The sequence below is a fragment of the Bombus huntii genome, chromosome 6 (genome assembly GCF_024542735.1).
Source record: "Bombus huntii isolate Logan2020A chromosome 6, iyBomHunt1.1, whole genome shotgun sequence".
Lineage (NCBI taxonomy): Eukaryota > Metazoa > Arthropoda > Insecta > Hymenoptera > Apidae > Bombus > Bombus huntii.
In genome coordinates, this window is record NC_066243.1 from 1,729,222 (window position 1) to 1,754,106 (window position 24,885).

The 24,885-nt window shown below is 34.0% G+C and overlaps 1 protein-coding gene across 3 annotated transcripts in view; it reads right to left on the reverse strand.

The window, feature by feature from the left end:
• Positions 1–24,885, reverse strand: part of LOC126866874 (brain tumor protein) — a 180,718-nt gene that overhangs the window by 94,483 nt on the left and 61,350 nt on the right. Inside the window, exon 1 of one of the 3 annotated variants that reach the window (XM_050620862.1) lies at positions 22,661–22,911. The exons of 1 other annotated variant lie outside the window; for it this stretch is intronic. The gene's annotated coding sequence lies outside the window, so the exon portion shown is untranslated. Of the gene's footprint in view, positions 1–6,025; positions 7,437–22,660; positions 22,912–24,885 lie in introns of those variants that run through there. One more of the 3 variants, XM_050620860.1, reaches the window with a different exon arrangement.

Consider the following 24,885-nt stretch of genomic DNA (forward strand, 5'->3'; position numbering starts at 1 on the left):
TACGTCGTACGCTTTGGGAAAATGATCGTTCGGCTCTGAGGAAAACCGGTTTGTCTCGTAACAGAGGAGGCCTGGAAACTCGGGCCCAAATATTTCACGCGTCATTCAGGAATGCAACTCACTTTCTGAAGGTAAAGGTCTAGAAGAAACTGAAAAGATCGTTACGCAAGAGATTTCTTGGAATTGTCAAAAAAGCTGTGAAAAGAAACGAAAATTTCCAACATTTAAAATACGACTGTATTTCCTGTGTTTTTTTACCGAAACCGTGTTTCGGTGTTGTACTTTTATAAATATCTAATTAGAAAAATTCAATAACGTTACGCGCCAACATTACAAATTTATTAATCTATATATCTATAGAATATTATCGATGATTGTTATAAATTGTCTTCTGTTTTCTATGATTAAGTCCTCCGGTATTTTACGCCAACTGTAAACAGACCTTTATGCAAATTCATATTTTTATAAACACAAACTTTCATCCAGTTTTGCGATTCCAAATTTGAATGACAATCGTATAACTATCGTAAAGGTCATGGTACTTACGACGTGCGAAATTATTTCGTACTATTCGCAGAGATACGTTTCGCGTCAATGTTAGTATAGATACCGATTCCGTGTACCTTATATAATATCTTAACGATTCAATTTTGTGCTAAAATAAGACAATCGATGATTAGAAACAAGCGTATATTATGGATGCGCTAATTATTCGCAACTACATACCTATTTCGTATTCACGAATACATATTAAACACTTCCTGACAAACGAACTGTGCGTGATAATTCAGACACCTTACGCGTACTATGAATTTCTAGAGCGTATCGAAAAATAAAATTTACGAGTTGATAAGACTTTATATTAAATTTTCATAACGTGAAATTGATTGTTCAATAATAGACAAGAGTTCTCTTTATCGTGAAAAATGGTCTTGGCCGGTTGATGAGTATCGAATATATACAGTGGCTATAAAAAGTATTTGTACAACACCTTTGTATTTATCATAGCATTTATATAATAATTACTTAAAGCCACGTATATTAAGTTTCATTTTCTCCGCTATTATTAGTACGAACATAATATACAAATACTATGATGAGTATCGAATATGTACAGTGGCTATAAAAAGTATTTGTACACCTTAAGACCACGTATATTAAATTTCACCTTCTCTGCTAGTATTCTTTCTCTGTTATTATTGATATAAACGTAATATACAAATACTAATATATGATAATAACGATAATAATATTAATTTATTTGTGCTTTAGGACCATAGCCCGTTACGAGGAGGTTGTTACATTTATTCCCAGTTTTTTACACTACATCATATTGTTACATTGAATCTTTTTTTCTACCCTATATTGGTATTTTGTTGCCTTATGACACATTACTTTTTTTTATCCTAGTGCACAGAATACATGCACTAGGATAATTATATCTATTTGTATCTACATCTATATGTATATTGAATTTACATCTATATCTCCATATGAAAGTATCTTTTCCGTATATAAATATTAATATAATGATACAAATATTATATTAATATTATGAAAATGTAATGTAAAAGCTGATAAAAAGGTAAGAGTATGCACGAAACTCTTTGTAGCCACTGTCTTTAGCATGGAATAAAACTTCTTCACGACGATATTAAATTGAACGATTAGCTCCATCATTTACCAGAATCCTTTCCAGCTTAGAGGATTATTTGCTTCTTTCAATATGGGCTTACTTATCAAATTTATTTATATACAAGTTTAGCAATTTTCAAAGTTTAATACAATTAAACGAACACTCAGAAAACTCCATACAACGATAAACAATTTCCCGTGGGTAAACATTAGTTGTAAACGAGCGAACAAACTAAGAGAGAAAATTACCCGCAAGAGTAATTCTTTAAAAACGAAATACCGATATTCCGGTTGTAGCACATTCATTGATGGATTAAACATTTCCTCGGCCAGTTCAACGAATCTCTAATGAAATGGAAACTGATTAAACGCGCTTACGTAACACATTAGCGACAATACATTAATCGCAACGACACGTTGAGAAAAACAATACAGTAGGTACTTATTGATCCCGAACTCTATATACTATATTATATGTAGTATGCGTTTACAACCGATTGAATTAATACGACGATATACCGAAGATTCGATCGATCGGAGATTATATTTATATTCAATTTAAATTTTATTACGGAATATAGTTTTAAATTTTACAAAGCTTATTGGAAGAACTGAAAAAAAAATAAAAATTTCATTTGTGTTTCAAAACTATTTGTATCCCAAAAAGATCCAGTCCCGTATGGGCAACAAGCTAATCTAAGAAAAATTTAGAAAACTCACTTGCTTTTATTACTGTTATATAACGTCATATATTACTCCGATATTAATAAGCGTATAAATGTAATGTTAATTAAAATAGAATATCGTAAAAATTGATTATTAATTAAATTCTAATTTGTTCTTTGCATCGAGCCATGACTTATGATTATCTATGAGGATAAATTATAACAGTACGTATGTACGTTGAACGCGACGTGACATACAGTTATCTCGTATAAAGTATATTTACGCGGAATCACGTAAAAATGACTCACTGCAATGTTATGTAGCGTATATCCCCGTGTTATGAATGAAACGATTCTATAGGCTCGACGGGCTTATCAAGAATTCCCTTCTATTTTACAAGAATCACGATCATTTACAGATGCAAACGATCCACTTCCATTACCGTTTTCCCATATTCCAGCATCGTACAATATATGCTACCTACTTGTAACAGTAAATTATTTCGTTTAAATTGTTCAGAGTTTAAGATTCGACGTGCTAGTAGCGATAGACCGAAACATACTATACGTAAGAAATATTTTATTTTCGAAAAATAAATTCCGTTACGTTCCGTAACCTTGGCATATAGCAAAATCTATCCCTCGGTGAAGACGGCCATCAACTGTAAAAATATAATTCGGATGGCAATAATCTCGAAAAACTGTCATTAAACAAAGCATTTTTACTTTGCCGTCAAGGCCCTTCTTTGTTACAAAATATGTTTCAGGTCGAGAAATTCCTCAGGGTTATCGCTCAAGCAGGTAGAAAATGGGAAAAGCGGATTTTTCTCGCGTTTAACGGTCATTTCTACCCCCGAGCAACCGCTGGTGGGCAGACCATATTCAACTATTTTTCTGGTAATGTTATCCAAATCATTTATATCGTTGGAATTTTTTGGTCCATAAAATTCACGCGAAAAAATATAGCAACGTCGTTAATGAGCACCGTGGCAGCTTTTTAAACAAAATGAAGCAGTTGCGGTTTATCACATCAGCAGAGCGAATGAAATTTACAGAACAAAAACGATAACAGAGATATTAGAATTTAAATAATATTCTCATTATAAACAAATTGACTGTTCGAGGTGTTTGTTTTTGCCGCCGTTCGATTTTGATCATCCTAATATTATAGCTGCATCTAATATTTCTCAACAGTAGGCGCTGTTCAGTCGTTCACTGACAGAAAGCTCGTTGTGTCGAAAACGAAAGAAATAAATACAGGCGGCCTCCGTCGGCGAACGTGCGTTATTTCATTCGCGAATGAATCATCGATTCGAGCGAGACACTCGAGGGCATAAGTATAAAACCAGAGTTTCACGAAAACCTCTTTAACTCTAAGAACATTTATTGCTGCTTTCCGCGTTTTTAATGAAATCCAATTGCGTACGTACTACGAAGGTAATCGCGCCAACTGCAATTCACTTAATACTTTTTAATCGCTGTCATTATTATTATACTTAAAGAGGAGAACAGTTGTTGAAAATTACATCGTTTTCAGATATTTACGCGTAAATATCCATCAGACCAATAGAAAAAAGTAACGAATCAGCGCACGAAAAAACGATATAGAATTAGCTTCAAGAATTATAAATAATGATTATTACCCGAGAACAAACGTAGAAATCTAAACGACTTGTTACAGGGCAGATAATAAGTAAAAATATCGTAAACATATTGTACTTCTTAAAAATGAGCAAATTAATTTAAGCACGAAAGGAATAATTAATGTTCGTTTTGGTTTCGTATTTGTATCTTGCACATCGAAGTAACGATAGTCATTTTCCGTTTATATAGATGTAATTGCTGAATATCAAACATCATAGTGTTTAATTATAAATGAATTTAATGATCAACCCACGTATGTTATACATTAACGATATAATTTTGTTACCATCGATGTAAAATAATACTTAACAAATAAGAGCATGTAAAATAGCATAACGAGCGTTATACGTATCGATGCATGTATCGCTAAATTTACGTAATTTCGTACGTATCAAACATTGTAATATACTTTTGTACACAAAGTAATCCATTATAAAGAGAGTAATAATTTACCGATTGATTTAAAATCAATTTCCTTAACAAGGTTTTGAACGATTAAATCGATCGGATCATAAGATTACCGAAATTTCACATTATCGCGTCAAAGTATATAATTAATGATTATACTTTTGAGTAATTATCCCCTGTCACCGGCACACGATAAACATCGCGTATTTTTCAATCGCTGCAACGTCTAATTAAGCTCTGCTTGCTACGTGATAACGTATCCACTAGTATGCATAACTTTGCGACGTGGTCAATTTTCAAAATGACATAGAAACGACAAGAGTTTTATTTTGTCTCGTACACGAACGTGACATTCGACAATAGCAGATCGTTTTACAAAACAATGATCGTAATTCTATATGGAGGTAATATGGTGAAAGCGATTTCATAAATGAAACGATAAAGTTACACACGAACAGAGTTCTTAAATTACCAACTACATTGTCATAAAGAATATTCCAAAACAATCGATATTTTCTATCTCTACCAATTTGCTCCGATTTGCAATTACTTGTCTCTTATTTTAGAAATACCAGAATCTTCGCTATTTTTAATATCTAAATTCGTGATGTTTCAACTTTCTTAACATTCACGGAATATTTGATACTGGTGTACATTAATCGCTATTATTTTTCCGTCAGATTTTACGAAAAATAAATGAATAATTTATGAATAATTTCGGCCATTCTTGAACCACTCGGTTTTATCAAATTATATTTCTTAGATTCAGTAGGAGGTACCATTTGCAATAACGAAAGAATTCAGAGTGCTACGATCTTCCCAAGTATTTATGTCGTAACTAAAAATACGTGAAATGTTTGAAATACATGTGATTTCGTAATTGGCACATAAGATAACGGAAAAAATAATAAACAGAATTTTTTCCGCCGAATAGTAAATAACGTAAATTACGATTTGTCTCGATGATCCTACCGTAGCAAGGTTATTCTCGAATATTCCTAATCTTTGCTTCTCTCTCGCTTTAATGGAAACAAATCAACAAACACTTAACGAGAACGCCACAGGATATCAAAGTGCGCAGAAAAGAAATAACGGTTTACAAGGTAATCCGCTCAAAATATTTTCCGGGTTTTTCGTTTGACACAGTTACGGTCGTCGTACTATTGTATACACAGTAGCTTGGGAAAATATTCGAACAGTCCTCTAGAAACTTATTTATATAAATATCGTACAAAATTTTAAAACCTAACAAGACACGACTATCTTGATGATATTATTCAATTTTGAAAGCAGGTTAAATTTGAAGCAATTTCAAACTATATATAAAAATTACGAGACATTTATTTAAAGAATACGCTTTACAAAAGATCACCGAAGCATTTGATTTATTCCGTAAGATTTATTCGCTGTATCGTTAATTGTATTTTTCAAATTACTATTCATGCTGTATACTAATTTTTCCACTAAGAATATGGTTCCATAAACATCTCGTAAAGTCTATGTACACCTTTGGATTGCATTGGAACGTTGCTACGATAATCACGATGGTCGTGTTCTATCATAATAGCAAGGAGCTTTGAAAAATATATTCAGAAAAAAGACTCTGTGTCGAGCGTTCGAATACTTTCGCAAATGTTTACATTTTACTAGTCCAATAAAAGATACGTACTCACCGTAAATACGAGGATAATCCGTACGTAGTCGAACGGAAGAATGCTGTTTTGCGATCAAAGAATCCTTCGACTCAAGCATGCACCGTGTACTCGTGGCACATGTCACACAAAAACGTATCAAGGAGGAAAAATAAAGGCGAACGAAGAGCCGGCGTACTATAATCGAGGAAAGATGTGGATCTCGCAGTCACTTTCGTCTTTATTCAGCTATTCTGTTCCACCATTTAGCACGCGCATCAAGATCGGTTTCTCGACACGTACGCGTAACGATTAATCGCGGATAATTGCGCGCCTACCCTTACACAACGGTCGTTAGGTTAGGTTGCCGGTTAGGTTAACTACGCACGCACAAAACTGCCAACGGAAAATCCAATTTCTGTCCGTCGCTGTTCGAGATTGTCGTTCGACCCACAGGCTTCGGAACGCGAGAACGAAAGCACCTTGAAAAATACACACGCGCGAAGAACGCCGTATTTGTTTAGCACTTAGGTCGAGTTTCGGCGTTGATTTCGAGCGAAACGATACGCGAGAACGACTTTGCAACGTACACAAAACCGAGCCGATTTCGGTAAAAAAGATTTTGATAGGAACAGGAAATTTCCTCCACTTTCTCCACTTAAAAGCGAAATCGTCGCCAACTAACTTCCGGTAGGGCGAGCACGATATTATTTCGCTGTTTGCCTGTTTCCTTTGTTTTCACCGGCAAGCCGGTGCACCGATGCACGCTTTTTCTTTCGATGTTCGTAGAACTCTGGTTCTTCCGTTCTTCGTTCCTCACGGCTCGGCCGCTGCTGCGTGACTGACCGTTTGCTGCCTTTACTAGACACACCGCACGAGGCGCGCCGAAGGCAAACGAAGGGGGACCGACGGTTCGTCGATCGGAAACGACCCTCGGGTTGAGGGAGCCTTCCTTTGTTCAGGCGAGACCATGCAGCATGGCTCGCAACGTACTTTCTCTCTTTCTCTCCCTTTTTTCCCTTCCCCTTTCCCTCTCGCTCGACTCTTCCTCTCTATTTTTCACCTTCCTTTTCCACTTTTATTTCTTTCTCTTCCTTCTATGCACCGCGGTTCTTTCTTATGTTCCCCGCTCGCTACGATTCCTATCTCACCTCTTTATTTTTCTTTTTTCTTTCTCTTTCTCTCTCACTCTCTCTCCCTCCCTCTCTCTCTCTCTCTCTCTCTCTCTCTCTCTCTCTCTCTCGCACAATTCTCGCGCTTCACAGCCTGCAATGCGAACGATCACACGGTCTGTTAGTAACTGAAACGACAGCGACGGTCACACACGGCGTCCCGACGTTGGTAACGATGGCGATGGCGGAGGCGGAGGTGATGGCGTCGGTGGTGGTAGCGTCGGTGGTGGTAGCGTCGGTGGAGGTAGCGTCGGTGGTGGTAGCGACGGTGGTGGTGGTGATGACGATAGTGTTGGTGGTGGTAGTGGAGTGGTGGGGTTGATGGTGATGGTGGTGGTGGAGGTTGGCGGAGGTTGATGGTGGTGGAGGTGGTGGTGGTGGTGGTGGTGGTGGTGGTGGAGGTCGTGGTGGTAGTGGTGGCGGTGGCGTCGGCGGCGTCGGCGGCGTCTCTCTTCGACAAAGCAGACTTGGAGGCGGAGGGGGTGACAAATACAACCACTACTACCACTCGTTCCTACCCCCCTTGTATTACCTTTCGGGATGCCGAGCGGCATTTTGCACAGTTTGCACAGACTGGGGATGTTCGATTCGCTTAAAAAAAGTCGATTCTCGATCGATTCTGAGCTCCACCGTGAGACCCGAAGAACGACGAATAGATTTAAAAATCGTAAATACATATGTATATATGTATAATTTTTTATGATTTTTAGATTGATTTCTAGGGTGCCCTCAGACAATCAATAATATCGTTAAGAATCGATATTGTTAAAAATCATAAATATGTATATATGTATAATTTTATATGACTGTTAGAGATTGATTCTTAGGCTCAGACAATCGATAATACCGTCAATATTTCAAGCTTCTCAATCTTTCATGGATATATATCGTTATCTTGCATCTTACACCAAAGTCATAGATGTGTAACTTTACAGATTTAAATCCCTATCCTTTTAGATTCTATAAATGCTAAACTCCAGATAATTATCATTATTGCTATTATCTGTTAAATGCAGATTCAATCGTTTCGGAATATAATTGGGAATAGAAAAAGATATTCGTATCGATTCTTAATCGCAAACTGGAAATTTGCATGTTCGTACGTTTTGGCACAAGAAGAATTACCGCATTGCTACGGTGAAAAATCTTCCTTCGAAATAAAAAAAGTCGATTCGCTGAAAAACCGACAGTAAAGAATTGATTTTTTGAAGAATCGAGTCAGAATCGACATACCTAACTGTACATCGATATTCTCCTCGCGCGTTTCACCGTGCCATCAACTCGCGGTCATCAAGACGGGTGCGCGAATCCGATGGAATATCAGTTGAAAGATATTCGTCGCGTACTTAGGTTAAGTGTCATTAACTTCCATAGGATTTAAGGAATGCCTGTCATTTCATTTATAGCTATTCATAATCATACATACTTGGGATTGTGTACTTGTGAAATTAGCGGGTACATCGTAATTTCGAAGCCTCCGTGTCTACTACTTGAGTTATATTGAATCAGCGTAATACAAATATCGTAGAATTAATCAAAATGAGTTGCGTAAGATCTCATGAATTTCGGACAGTAATTATGTACATAGAGATTGTGATCTAATAAATATGCGGAAGAATATAAAAGCAGATCAACAGTTTTTATATCTTTGCTTTAAAGGAGTGATTAGACCGAATTTATTGTCCAAAAAATCTTCAGAATTCATTGACACGCGTGAGATAGCTAAACAGCAATGGAATTATAAATATTTTTCAAACAGAATATTTTTAAATATAGCAAACACTGATAATATTTAAAAATTGGTCTTTAACAATTAATTCTAATATCAGATTTCTGCCAAGAGAACAGTTTCTTCGTTATTTTACTGATACCCGCAAATATGTAATTGAGAATGTACGAGCTTATGACAAGCTGAGTTTACTTAGCGAGTATGGAATTAGTCAATTCACAACTTTTTATTTGCTAAACGTATTACGTGTTTGCTTTCATTTTGAGAATATGCCAAAATCGCGAAAGACGCTATCGATTTTTTTAACAATAATTTTATGAGACGATTGTTCGTGTTTTTTAAAAGCAACACCTAATATGTACAGAATAAAGCAGGAACAAGGTGACTATTTATCAAAAAGCTATTAAAATATGAAAACATTTCAATGAGAAAAATAAGTACTACGATATTAGTATGGTTTTTAACATCGTAAATAATCTAACAAAGATAGTACGATACAATTCAATGCATTTTCAAGTAATAAATACAAGTAGGTGCTGCCGGCACCTATAGATCATGTGGAAGTTTAAAGGTGAAGTATAGAAACGATATCGTGAAATAGTATCCAATTATCAGAACAGAGCTTATCTATACCATAACCTATGATGCGACATATGCAGTCTTTCACGGATCGATAACTCCCTGTTGTCTCGCAATCTATCAGTTGCGATAATCTGACAATGAGATGCGTTATTTGTTTGTTAAGATTTCCTTCGCTTCGCTGACGCTTGTTTGCGTAACAAAACGCAATATATTTTATATGATTATCAAATGTTTTTCAGTTATAGATAATAAAATTGCGCATATGTACGAAATATTTGTACGATTAATCTAAAAAGCTCTGCTGTAATAAAAATCTCCTTTACATTACTATGTACACGATTATTTAATTTAATTTAATTTAACTTTGTTAAATTATTTTTATTTAGTGTCCCAACTATTGATATATCCCAAGTATTGATATTATTTTATTCCTAAATATACGATATTACGTTATTCCTAATAAATAACATAACAATCGATATAACAACATATCGATAAATATATAACAATCCCTAACTTTACTTCCCAACACATAAGATTTATACGAGACTCGAGCGACGAAAACCTCATTTATCGTCGTATTATTCCTATCGATCAGTGTTTCGCATCCTTCATTATCGCGTATTTTCTCGCGATATCTGTACGTACTGCCTACCTTCTTCATTTTACTCTAGTTTTACAACTGTGACGTAGCTAAACGAAAAGTAGTTACCACGACCAACAGTTTTATTTCTCCATACGAATCGTCGTTGTACGTTTATTCCAGTTTGCACCACTTTCTCTTTACGCGGATTTTCAATATTTCAAACTTTTATAGTTTCTTACTCGACAATGGCGTATTCCCAAGTTTCTTCAAACCAATTAAAGCTATAACCCATTGTCGAAGTTTCTCCCTTAACTCGTCGGCTGCGAAACGGCGAAAAATCAACCAAATTTTTAAAGCTGACGAAAGAAATACGATAGCGTTTAACCACAAGGGAGCAACAAGGCGCGCCTGCTTTGGAAGCGAGAGACGTTACGTGCAACGACCATAACCTATGTATTTTCTCTGCTTTATGGTTATGTTCCGTTTCGTTCCATTCCGTTCCCAGCAAATGAATACAAAGACCAGAGGTTCTCAGTTTGTACATGGAAAAAAATGAGAAATTCCAACAAGTAACGAGTTGAATCTCTGCTAAAAAAAAGTGTATCAGATTAACTGGATTAATTTCGTGGTAAAAGTATGTGACGTACCCGTTATACGTCTGCGTAAAGATCTACACAGTGATCATTCATTCACCAAAGTATTCGAAGGATATTCAAAATAGAGTATCTATTGTAACATTTAGTTGCTCAGATACTTCTCTGTTTACTTTCTGTTTCTTTAATTGTTTCAATTTATAGAAATATCATTTAGCATACATACGCGCGGTTTAGTAATTATAGCGATTATAATAGTAAACTTTGAAAATTTATATATGTACAACAAATATATACTTAGCGAAAAATTAGTATACAGCGTGAATAGTGATCTTGAATATACAATTGGTGCTAAAAATGACCTCGCTACGTATTGTGGGTTACTAATACAGCGAATAATTGATTGTTCAAATACTCTGATGAACTTTCGCGAAGTATGTGCTTCTAACAAATATCTTGTACTTTTATGCACATTTTCAGATCCCACAAAGGATATATTTTAACAAACACGATGATGGTACCCCATTGGGGGTAGCCACCCACATGATAATCAAACAGATAAAAAATTCTACCAAATGTCCAAATTGGACGAATTGTGAATGTGAAATTTTAAGTAAAAAAAAAAATAATATTAATAAAAAAAAAATTTTCTGATCTGTTTCAAATTTTACACGTACGATCAGAATGTCTCGTTACGATGTTAGTATTTCAAAATATTCTATATTTATTTTATATTTATATTTACATACATGTAATATATCTACATGTATGTACGTGCAAATAATTTTTCACTAATCACACGATTTACATCGATGCAAAATTTGAAACCGTTTGTGGAAAATATTATAATGTAACTGCGTTTTTTCGACGCGACCACATGTTTCCTCTATTGGAGTGGCCTGATAAGAAAACTGAATGACGTAAGTATTCGTTATCAGATAGTTAGAAGCGAGTAAGGGCATATTCTCAAAACTTGTTACATTCATTCTGCAATTTAAATAACTGTATCTGCGCAAAGTCAATCTAGTCTGTAACGATACGTTTGAAGATCTCTTGTTGCTTAAGAATTTCGTGTATCGCGCGGGATTTACTTCAGCTGTACACAGGTACAAGGTACCTATACGTATATTATTGCTCAAAAAATTTCTGTTCTTTATTATTCAAACAATAAATAATTCAAACTTTTCCATTACGAGTAGAATTTCCGTATAATAAGGTACTTTTATCGAAGCTGTAGGAACTTTCCCAAATTACCAAAACGATAAAATATTGTATTAATTGAATTTTATTAAGATATACTGCTCTTTATTATATCGTAAAGGTGGAGCATGAAACATTGATGAAAATATAATAGATAATATAAATCACAGCATGTTAGTGAAATTGCAAATTCTAATTAGAAACGGAATATATAATTCGAATGTTTTTGAGATAGAATAATTCGTACCTTACTGTGTATTTTATAAATTATGCAAGTAGCTTTAAAGTCATTAGTCAGATTTTACTGACGATAAGTTAACTTTTGTTTCCATTTACTATTATTATAGCCAGAAATTTCTATTAAATTAAACGCATCTTTTCCTTATTGTTACGGTTAAATAGCCAATAAATATTAATATCCATTTATTCATTCACCTCTCAATTAAATTAAACAGTAGAATTATTAGCGAATGTCTCGTAACCAATAATCGCTTTTGACCTATTATCATTTCGTTACTACCGATATTGTATTAGGTTGTTCTACATATTTCCTCACTTTTTTAAATCAAAGGTCTCATGAAATTACACAAAAAAATTATTCGATTAATATAAATATTCTTCCACGTTTTCTACCGCCCTTTTCCAATTAGAAACCAACTTTTCTATTCCCAATTTATAGCAGTTTGGTGATATGCAATTTGGTCTACGTTTTCCTATCAAAATCCATTTTTCGCCTATTTGTATCGGTGAAAATACTTGGTTTCCCATAATTATACGACGACTCGAAACATACGTGTCAGGAAACAGCTGATTCTTCGGAAAAGCAGCAGCTGCAGTCGCATACGCATGTTTGCCGAGCAAAGTCAACTCTGTCTTTTTTTTACAAGATACTGACTATAATTTTACGTTAATACAGAGCCCGTTATACAGTCCCGTATAACATGTGCAAGCGGGCATGAGACGATTCCCCGTGAAACCATACGAGGAAGATATAGGACACACGTTTTTCGTACGGCGCTCTGTCTTCGACAGGTATATTTGAACTTGGTTAATTACCGCATTAGTATATATATCATTAAAATAAGTCAGTTTCAAAATCGTGGGATCAAAAACGAGCGAGAAATCCTCTCAATCTCGGGCTACTCTTTGAAAGATAACGTAAAGTATCGAGTACGTACTTAATCTGTGGAAGATAGGTACTCGATAATCGAAAAGACGACTCACTGATCCTTCGTTTAGTTCCTTTATCGATGATAATCCTCCCGTCGATAGGTTTTCTCGTCGATCGAGGCGTCTGGTTGGAATCGAGTGTAATCATGTTGGCGTGTGCCACACCGGAAAACAGCTGACTTGTATTTTTTCGTTAGGGAAGCAGCTGGCCTCCCAGCCCATGGGCCAAGAGTCGTCTGCGTTCCTTATACTGGGTGTTCTTTCGATTAACGATTCCAAGCACACATTTCACGTACGAGTTAAATTTGAAATGATCTCGTAACAAACGATTATGCAAACTAGAACAAATAGAATTAAATAGTACGAATGTTTGTTATACGAATTGATATCTTTGCGACACAGTCAGGAAAGAAATAGAAGAAGAGCAAACTTCACTTTATTTATATGACAATTGTGTAATCAGTTATGCGCCTCAAAGAGAGAATTAAATGATAAGAATGTTTATTTCAAGAACCGATATCCTTACACGCAGCTGCAGAAAATAGAAGAAGAAGAAGAAATTTCACTTTATTTATACGACAATTATGCAATTTAAAGCTTATTTACGTACAGCTGAGGAAAATAGAACTTCGTTTTATTTATATGAATTGAATGCAACGTCTATTTGATAATTTTAATCAGTGAAAATCGATGGAAGTCACGATCACCCAGCGTAGGAATTAGGCTACGCAAACGATAATATCGGTAAACGAATCCGTTAATAAAGCTAATCCTGAGTTTCTAGTTGCACAATGTGAAGCGCTGTAACGAGGGTGCACGCACCGTTATAAGCTTGCCGTCTAATTTTAACATCCAGGTTACATATTATTCCCATAGCGAGAAGTTCAGAACGTTGCACGCATAGAAACGAGAGAAAGAAGCAATAGAAATGCCATTCAGCTTGCCGATAATTACGTAACTTTCACTTTCAATCGTTACTTCTACGCCTTCCACTTCCCTCTCATTTATTCTATACTTTGCATTTATTTAAATACCGAGAAAAGATGTCGAGGAATTCCATCGGTTCTTTAAATTTATTCCTATCGAGATTGAGGCAAAAATATAGGAAAGGAGAACGTTAAAAAATGGCCACTTTTAAAGGCCTGCTTGCCATCGAAAAATTCTTGAAGGACATTTAAGAGCGTCTCAAGAAAGTTGAAAAGAATGAGCGCAAAGATGAAAAAGTGGTAGCGCCTCGATCTACCCATGCGTTACGCTTGATCGTGTTCTTCAAATGCTGATCCATCGACGAAATAATAAATGTTCAGTAAATAGTCAATAATCGAAACAATAATTGTCGCTATATGCGAACAGCGACCAACGACACGTTCACCAGCTTACAACCCTATGCAAATGTTATAATGGCTTCCAATTCGGTTTTGCTCTTGTCGATTAATACGTTAACAAAATGTTTGAAATTATTCGAGTGCCTAGAATACAATTCCGTTTTAATAAAGAACCGTTATCAGATTGTATTTCGACTTGATATTTTTGCTGCTCAGTGGAATCGGACGCTATTGCAATTTGAGATTCAAAGTCGTCCCTTTCAAACATCGCAGTCGACGGTTGCAACGAAGAAAAAGTCTTATCTGCTTACGTCTTCGAGCTAATAATATCTCTGATTACTCTGATCCTCTTCGCACTTCATAATTACTTCAAACGCGACTATCTTAACGTTAATTCTGTTTCTAGACTTAGTGTAGTTTGTTCGTTATGACACACGGCACATACATATGCATAGGAACTCGGCCAACCATACGTTGGCCATCATTCTCACCTAGCGATAATCTGGTTGTAGCTCAGATCTGCTAGATTTCAAACTTCGATCGATTTATCAGCAAAATCTGAAAAATTACAATAGTACGTCGATACAGTCGAAAGAATGAATGAATAAAGGACGAACGAAGATCAACTGGAACGCGTGGGTAAATTTCACCGCCGCTACATTTTTTAAATTATATAGAGTACTATAATGGTTACATGGTATGCAACGTTTTATACAATCACAAAAGGTAAAGTTCACAAAAGGTAAAACAGGAGTTAAATATGAGAAATTTAAATATCGCAGATGTTTAAATATTAAAGAACGCACGGCTCAGTTCGATCTTCACGAGAAAGTTTCGGATTGCACACTCCACGTTTTATTCCACCGAAAGAGCGAAGCAGTTTTAACGAAACTTGTATTTAATACTTTACCGATAGCATTATATTTAATTTATTAATGAAATATACTTTTGTTTATAATTCTTTAAAACAGAAAGATATACATAAATGGTAGATGTGGATGTAAAACTCACAGTAAGATATTACCAACAAACTGGCGAACGATCGTCTATTTTCTCTTAAGCTAGTTACTGTATCTCAATAAGACTCGTTAGTCATTATCTATCATCATCGGAAAATCAATTAATTCAATTTGTCTTTTTATATCCTATATTCTATGTATATAATCTCTAAAACAAATTTTGTAGGTAATCAGTGAACGAATCGTTATGATTTACTCAGGTAGAAGATCGGCTCGTTAAATTCTTGAGGCGATTAAACGCATCCTCTCTATGCAATCCGCTATACTTGTAAATCCACTGCTAATAATCTTCGTATAACATAGCAACCGTACAGTTAACCGCACAATTATATTTTTCAACGTTCGCGGTATTGCATGCTTCAGTAATATGCGTGAAATGTTAATTTTGTAAGTCTTGTTTTTAAACATTTATTAACGCGATCTCCTATTCATTTTTAGACCTCTTGACAAAAGTTAAAAGATATCGTGAAAAATGTAAAATTGATAAATATCGTGAAAACTGAAACCTGAAAAATATAAACTACATTAAAATTATAAACTAAAATATAAAAATATAGACGATATAAACATTGAAAAATATTATAAAAAGTAATATTTAAAAAGGATCGCACAAGCAAAGCAGTAAATTCCTCACGCAACAACACCCATTACAAAACAGCTAAGCAGAGAGTAAATAGAGAACAGTATATAGAAATGAACCTTCCAATTAAATTCAAAAGAGAAGCCAAAGCACAAACGAGGCTGGCAGGAAGGAAACAATGGCAAATCAGCGGAATAAATGAAGTATCACAGTATGTAAATGAAAAAGAACTAGGTCAAAAAGTAAGAAGAAAAGCTGGAATCAATGGAGCAGACCCTAAGAGAGTGACCAGTGTATAATGAACTTAAATGAGAAATCTAGACAAATAAAAACAGCAGGTTAATTAATTATAATTATGAAAGCGAACACCGAAGAGGTTGTAAAAAGACAGCACTACTTCGTACACGGTGCAATGAGAATTAGAGCAATTTGCCTGGTGCACTATGATAGCGTACCTTCGCTTGGCACAATGTGATACTAATTGCTAGTAATGAGACTAGAAATGAGACTCAGAGGGATAGTACCAATCAACACTATATCAAGGAAAAACTGTTAATTATATATGTACTCACACATTTTTGTAATATCGTTACTTTAATTGATACTTATATGTGTAATACTTGCTTATTACCTACGCTCGTAACAGGCAAAAACCCAACACAAGAACAGTAATAATAAACAACAGAAAAAAATAGTTTCACGATATTATTTTATGTAATAATATTTTATGTAATATAAATAGATTCTAAACAACAAAATAATCTTAAAGAATATTCAGGACGAAGATATGTCTATAAATATAGAATCACTAATAAAAATAGTAGATTGTTTACATTTTTACGATCGTCTAAACAGCGACGATAGGATCGTCGAAGATATAAAACATTTCAATGTAGAAAGCTTTTGACGTGAATGGTATCGAAACCGAATTTGCTGAATAATACCAACCTACAAAGACTAAGGAATATTTCAAATAGTATTAATTATACCACTATAACATTAATTACGCAATATCTCATAAGACGTAACATTCTGAAACAAGAAGCAGAAATAAAATATACCCAATGCAAAGAAATATATATATATAGCGTATATATTCTTTGCATTGGGTACATTTTGCTATATATATATTATACTATATTATTATCATATATATAAAATACATAGTAGAGTATAATATAATATAACATAATATGGTATAGTATATATAATATATATCAGATCATATACTATATAAAAGGAGTCATAAAAGAGTCAAATTATAATTATCCACGAAAAGAGACAGGTCTATCGCATGGTGAGAGTGAGAGTATTCGCGTTGCTTTGACGATTTTTCTTGCGGTGAAAACAAACCAAGGTTACAACGCTTTGTTGCGTTGTCCGTGAGCTCCAATTTCTTGTGTAATTCGTTCTGCCGAATAACCATTATAGACAAGCTTTGCGTAATTTCAACGATCATCGAATGACCCTGAATTTTGCGTTTTCTCTTTAACCTTCTTTTTATTTTCGTCAGTCTTTTTTCGTTGGTCTGTGCAGTGGCTCGCGAAAGTATTCCAACATTGCTACAAATTTTTTATGCACCTATCATACAGAACATTTAAAAATCTCATTAGTACTGTAACGGGACACCACTATCCTGATTATATTGGTACAATTGAAAACGCATCTGAAAATATATATAAAGGAGCTAGAACACACTTGTTGGATACATATACTTTGCACAGATTAACAAAGTATAATCGAACCACGATTATCTCAACTTCTGTTGTCCAAATTCTCCATTATGCGATTGGTTTTCGCACGTGAAAGATGCAATCCTCCATGATAATTTTTATCGACGATCAACGATACTACTGGCGAAAAGACGACGAAACTTTACAAGCAATGATAATTAAAAGATTGCTGTTACGTGGTGCCATATGCTTGGCTGGTACTGAATGTGTAGTACTAAAAAGGGCTTGGTAAAAACTAGCGAGTTACACCGAAGACACGATACAGAAAGAAGTGGAAGATAATACGACGACAGATGCAGAAGAAACTCTTTCTGCATCGCACGCAATACCAAGAACGGTGATTGTGATAACGCCGGCATGATAGAATGGTTTCAATGTGATGAAACTTCGTCGATTGACCATGGTACTAATGTTCTTGTGTGCTTCGAATAACGAACTGGAACATCGATATAATGGCAATGATGATATTCCTCGACATTTTGAAGTATTCGAGGCTTCAGAAATAGAGTTAAGATGGTAGAAGAAACGAAAGAAATGTAATTAAATCATACCGAATTAAAACTGTTAAACAAGTTGTACGATTTAGCAGCTAGAAAGATTTGCGATCCATAGATCTTTAATGAAAGCACATTTAATTTCATTATTGCTGTCAGTAATAACTTCGATTTATTAATATTGCTATTAATATAGCAATATTATAAACTATATATAAATATAAATTATTATATTTTTTTTCGAAATTTTGTGGCTACGAAAGAGAATTCCAAAGATTTCCTCCATATTTTTCTGGTCGCTGTTTCCTCCAAATGTATTTTACGATTTTATGAAACGTAACAAAAATTGATGTATTATAACGTTATAAGAAACCATTTCCTGGTCTTTAAGAAGTTAACCAAAGATATTAACTCTTATACTGTAACTAAAATTTATTATAATTTAAAATTTGTCTTATCGCCTTGTTTTACGCTTATGATATTTAATTCGAGTACTTTCCTGAGCCAGTGCATATACACGATTTGAGGTGCATAAACACTATTGAGCATAATTCTTTATACAGGATGCTGGAAGTTATATAGAAACGGGGACGAAACAGTTTCTTGCGAGACAAGATGAAAAAAACATGGAATAAGATTTTCTTATGGAAAATTCAGTTTTCGAGAAAATTGAGTTTAAAAGTCCGCTGCATGCATATGCAATATGCATATACGACTAAAATATAGCAAGATACCGTTTATTAAGGGACATACAATGGCCATCGTGTTTATACACAATATTACACGACTTTGTTTAGTGTCTTATTTACATGTTTAGTCTCGCTACCAGCTCATGTAAATAAGATAAACCACGACAGCGATGTACACGCGAACAGGCAGTATCTCAATACATGCAGACGAATGCACCAAAATGAACTACCTATCCACAATTTGGCGTATTTGCCATAGCTAAGAAACTATTAGAAATTACAAATTGTAATTTACAGTAAACTTTGATTGAAACGACGAGGATCGACGTTTTTCATTTCGTAAACATTGACATATTTCCCAAAAATGTGCGGCATATTTGATACAATTTGTTTCACAGCACACCGTCTACGATATGTAAATTCTATTTGCAAGATCGTAATATTAAAACTACAGTTTATAATAAAGGCATTGAAAGTTTGAACGGATAAAGTTGAGCAGTTCTTCGGATTACGGACATCTTCAAGATATTCCCTTTTTCTGATTACCGCATTTTCATAATTTACGAACTTTACTATACGTGTCTCTAAATTGCCAATGTTCTGCTGCAATAATTCTCTCAGATACAAAAGAGTTAAACGGAAAAAGAACATTTCTTCTTGAAGACATTTTAACTTTTACGAAATGTCGACAGAGAATTTTTACCAATTTCCATCTTGATGCTTTGAAGTAATCGTGTATTTCTTTAAATCTATCTTTTGTAGCTTTAATAGTATCGATAATTCCGATGCGTAATGCATTGCATTGTGAATTCGCGTTCAAAATTAATGCGTAATTAATTACAAGAAATTATCGACAATTAAATTTTAATACACAAGTGGTTTTTACAAATGTTTCTTCCATTATTGGCATAATTTGACGTCAAATTAATTAAGCTAAAAATATGATCTTTCTCTCAAAATCTTTTCTTTATATTTACATAAATACGCGTTTAATGAGATATTGTATACGCGTAATTACTTTCAATGTAGCGACATAATGAGAAAACTCGATATTCGGAAGAAGAGAGTCCATAATCCTCTTTTGAAAGCTTTGTCATTTTTCATTGGAAGCAAAATAATCGTTCTTTTTTTCGATGTCACCATTCTACAGGTTGTTCAGCGAAATGGATGTACATTTTTCAAGTATTTCCGATAGTATAGCCAAAAAGTGTTTCAAACAAAAGTTGATGTGTTTTGAACCAACTACAAATTGAAATATTTAAAATCGCCAGAAAAATACTTCTTTCTATAAAAAAAATCAAGATCAACTTGACCTTGTTTTAGATGGCATGATGTATTTTTGATTACATAGAATTATAACTGATGTAAGGATGAGTTCAACGACCTCATACTATGATCTTCGTTTCAAAAATTTTAATATCAGTTTAATAACTCAAATCAGTTAGATCAGACGTTTATAATGACGTTTGTGTTGTCAAAAATTTCTACAAATGAAAGAAAATTTTAACTTTGAACGTCTCGAAACACGATTTTGGCAAATACGTCAATATTCCAAACAACTGCTCAACTAGTACAAAATATTAATTGCGCACTCGAAGGTTTACAGAGTTAAAACGTACTAACGAGAATACATGCATAATTAGATGAGCATAGCTTTACATATAGCAGCGAGGATAATAATTTCAATCATTCTGTAATAAAATTTATCTAGTAAAATATCTTCTTTATGCGTCCTTGAACTTGTTAACTCGTAACTGTTACCGGAGACATTGTATATAAACGCGATAGCCGTTATTATGTATATATATCGCACGGCAAACTGTATCTTACTTAGTCGTCACTACACAGACGTATTCGACTTTTTCGAAAACTAATCAAAATTTTTGTCCTTATTTTTGTAATCGTTACTTTGACTAGCTTCGTCGTTTTCTCTTCGATGACAGGATAAGTTAAAATTTACAAATTTAAATATTTTTGACAAAAGCTATACAAAAGCTTTAAAAAAAATTTTTTTTTTTAATTTTAAAAAATTTTACTAATAAACCGTGCAACAAATTTGTAACAATGACTAAAAATTGCTGAGCGAATTATAAAACGATATGATAATAGAAATATTTATCGACATCTTATCACGTATTTTATACATGGATATTTCTTTGAAGTAATGAACCAATAGTAGGGAAATATGTGATTATTTTGACTAGCATTATTGAGAATTTAAAACCAATTTCTCAATTATTTTACGTGTATCCATATACTTTAAATATCCTCAACTAACGCCCAATATTATGTTATATTATATTCTACTTTTAGTTTATTCACAGGGCTGTTTAATTAAATTCGCATCTTTAATTAATTTTCATGTTTCCCCTTTGTGTGATAATTTTAATTTGTTTATACTTGATTTTCACTAGACTGATATAATGCTTATTATATTGAGTTATCATTAAGATGAAGTATATACATTGTACGTGTATAATGGATTCTTTTAAATATGACTATCCTCGTGAACATTCCGGTGGAAAAAGCCAGCATGTGGTTATTTTTTATCGAAACAAATTTCACGGCTACAGTAGACTACATAAAAGCACAACAACTGTGTAAGGGAGAACCGAGAGATAGAGCTTCAGAGAATCGAACGTTTTTTGCTTCTGGACATGTACACGAGGCTAAAAGCTGACGAGAATAACGAGAGGAACGTTTATCGCCCTGATCCGTCACCTCCGGCGCACATGCTGAAGAAATTAAAATTTTTTGTCCATTTCCTCGAACGAACGACCAGTCACCATCCACGGCAGACCGTCGTGGGATTCCAACAAAAAGAAAATAAAAACGAGAAAACGAAGAGGCGTCTGACGCCATCGCCGCGCGATGCTTCCAGAATTCATTAATGGAAATTCTACTCACCGGCATCGTTGTCTTCGATCACTACTTCTATCTCGCTCTCTTCCGGTAATAGACGGTAAAACTTTCGAAATTACAGAAAATATGATACGTACCTGCAAATAAAAAGAAATAGAAAATCAGTGGAAAATGCGTTAAAGTTTCTACAATTGTCCAAAGTAAAACGATATGATCGAATATTGACTAAAATTTTCGTAGCTTTCGTACCGATTTAATGTACATTTCGTATTATAGGCTCGTAATATGCGGATAAACCATTAGTGAAATCGATAAATCTCGTCTGTCGTAGATTTTCAGTTCGAAACAGTTTCATTTTTTCCAGATTACATTCATCCTTGGCATTAGCTATGGTGTACGTTGCTCCAGCAAAAATACGCTCGTAAAAAGGATCATAAGTTTCACATTACGTTCATAGATTCGTAATTATTGTGATCAAATTGATTCCATATTTTCGTTTTACATTTAAATACTCTCAATCAGTGTGACACATACGTATTGCACATTTTACGAACATGAAGCGTGAAACAATAAACCGCGGTTTTACCGTGGAATTGCAATTGACGTATTTCCGGAGCGAAAACAATCGCCCAATCACGCCTTAACCGTCGATGCACTTCCGCTGTTCAATTACTCGATCACTGGGCTTTAACAAGAGATGCGAACACCAGATTGTTTTGGGAACGGTGAAATTTACATCGAACGAAATGAACATATTTGAACGTACGTTTCTATTATATTTCATAAAATCAAATTCCGCAGAATACAACTGCACGTTCATTTTTGACATTTAACGTGTAATACTAATAAGCGTTAGTAAATCACAGACTGTTCGAACATAAGATACATTTAGATATGCGTTGATATGCTATTAAGACGTTAAAATCAACGATCCGAGTCTTACCTTATGTATTGTGTTACAACAGTTGTCAAACGAACCGGTACTTTGAATGTGATATGCTTGTAGGTTAGGTTTTTGCCGGCTCAAACACACAAATGTATATTTCTTTTAATTCGCGTTTTCCAACTTTAGATCGCTACAAACTATTATCTTGTATCGCCTAACAAACCGATGAACGATATTGTACGCGTATAATATACATTTTAGTCGTAAAATTACATATCAGACTTCGTTTCACACTACGTGCGACTCGATGTTACTCGCAAACTCTCGTGTCGGACTCGTGTAACTTCGTCGTTGTTCGACCAGGTACGTATCTCGATAAATAGGGAACTACGGTGCGAAAAGATATATAGATACGAGACTTTAAGAAACGATTCGATCGTTTAAATATAATTATATTTTTAATCTACTACAGATTATTATTCTTATATTTCCTTATTTAATATACAAACCTACTATTCAAATAGTAAAACTATTCTTTTAGCAATAATAATTACGAAAATACGCCGGTTGTAACTACAGATATTGAAATAAAACAAGTATTTATATAGTAGAAATATTTGAAAATAGGTTAAATAAAGACTATACATATACAACGATGTTACCGAAGAACACGATACCAAAATAATTTTGAAAATCAAGTTATATGCAGTCAATCAATCTAAATCCAAAATCGACAATTTTGCTTACGTCAAATATTTCCGAATTTATGTTACATTTATGATACAAATGCTATATAGTATCGATGAAATACACCATACTGCGTTTAAAAGTGTTCTAACATATATCCATTATAGCGGGAATCAGTTTGTACGAATATGTATGGGCAGATATTGGCCATACAATATTGCCATACACCATACTAAAAAATATAGTAAAATCCATATATATCCATATATATACACACATTACACGTATAATATTATCTACTTCATGAACTTCATAATATAAACCTTATCTCTACCTTAGCTCTAAATTCATTAATTTAACCTACATTTTACCTCTAATCTACATTTTAATCTTACTCCACCTACAATTAATATATTACTAGTCAACTGCTATCTTATTTTTCTAAAAGTCTGTAGTAACAAATTGGTTTCGTTTATGTTATACTTTTACATTTACATTTATATATATATATATATATATATATATATATATATATATATATATATATATATATATATATATATATTTTTTTTTAGGAAGAGGAATAAATAAAGTTAATAATAATTAAATTTATATAATCGATAGAAAGTAATAATTGTTCAGTTTGTATTCCGGCTGAAGATTGAAAGAAATAACAAATACAAACAGAATAAAGACATTAGAGAGTGAAACAAGATTTCAGAATACAAGAATCGTTGGTCGGTGTTGGTACGACACATAATAAACGGGTTTTCCTTTCGCGCCAGGCGAGAGTAAGAGTAATCCTGCAACTTTCATTTGCAGCACTCGTTCGGCCTCGTGATGTCATAAATATAACTCTGTATCGTAATCCGAATCCGTGTTCTCGTGGTGAAAGGTTCTGATCGAGAAAAGAGGTTAGTATCGTGGGGTATAAAGGCGAAGCACAATCGACTAATTGAAATTACATAAATATAGCATTACAATAAAAATTTGTATTCTTAGTATTCGTAGAATATGACGTTCTACGTGCGTGGGATTGTTTCGTGAATAGATGCCGGTGAATGTTTGTTATATAAGTATTTTCGTTTTATCATATTATATTAATTTCCTTGCCATTTTTAAATACGACAAAAGTTACGATGTAAAATTAGTATGTAAGAAGGAAATAAGTGCATCTTTACGGCAAAATAGAGTACTGCCATATATTCTCTGTAATTACGTATGTATGCGTATATTTAAATTAAAAATTCAAGGATCGCTATTTTTATGGGGAATTGTCGATCCTTGACCTGTTACAGTTGCCTATAAATTAATCGCGCAATAATCAATCTAAATTCAGTTTGAAAAACACAGCCTCTTCACTTCGTTAAGTTCATATTTCTCAAAGATACTGTCATACGAGAAAATTAGATGAACTGAACGTTTTGTTGGAAATTTTACAAAATCAATTACTTATATCCAGCACATCGTTAACTTTTGTTCCCGGCTCAAATTACCATGTATTTTAAGGATAAAACTTTTTCCTTACAACGATCGCTTAAAAGTGGTGCTTTATTTTTTCTTGCAGTTTTATTGCATTTATCATAAAAAAATAT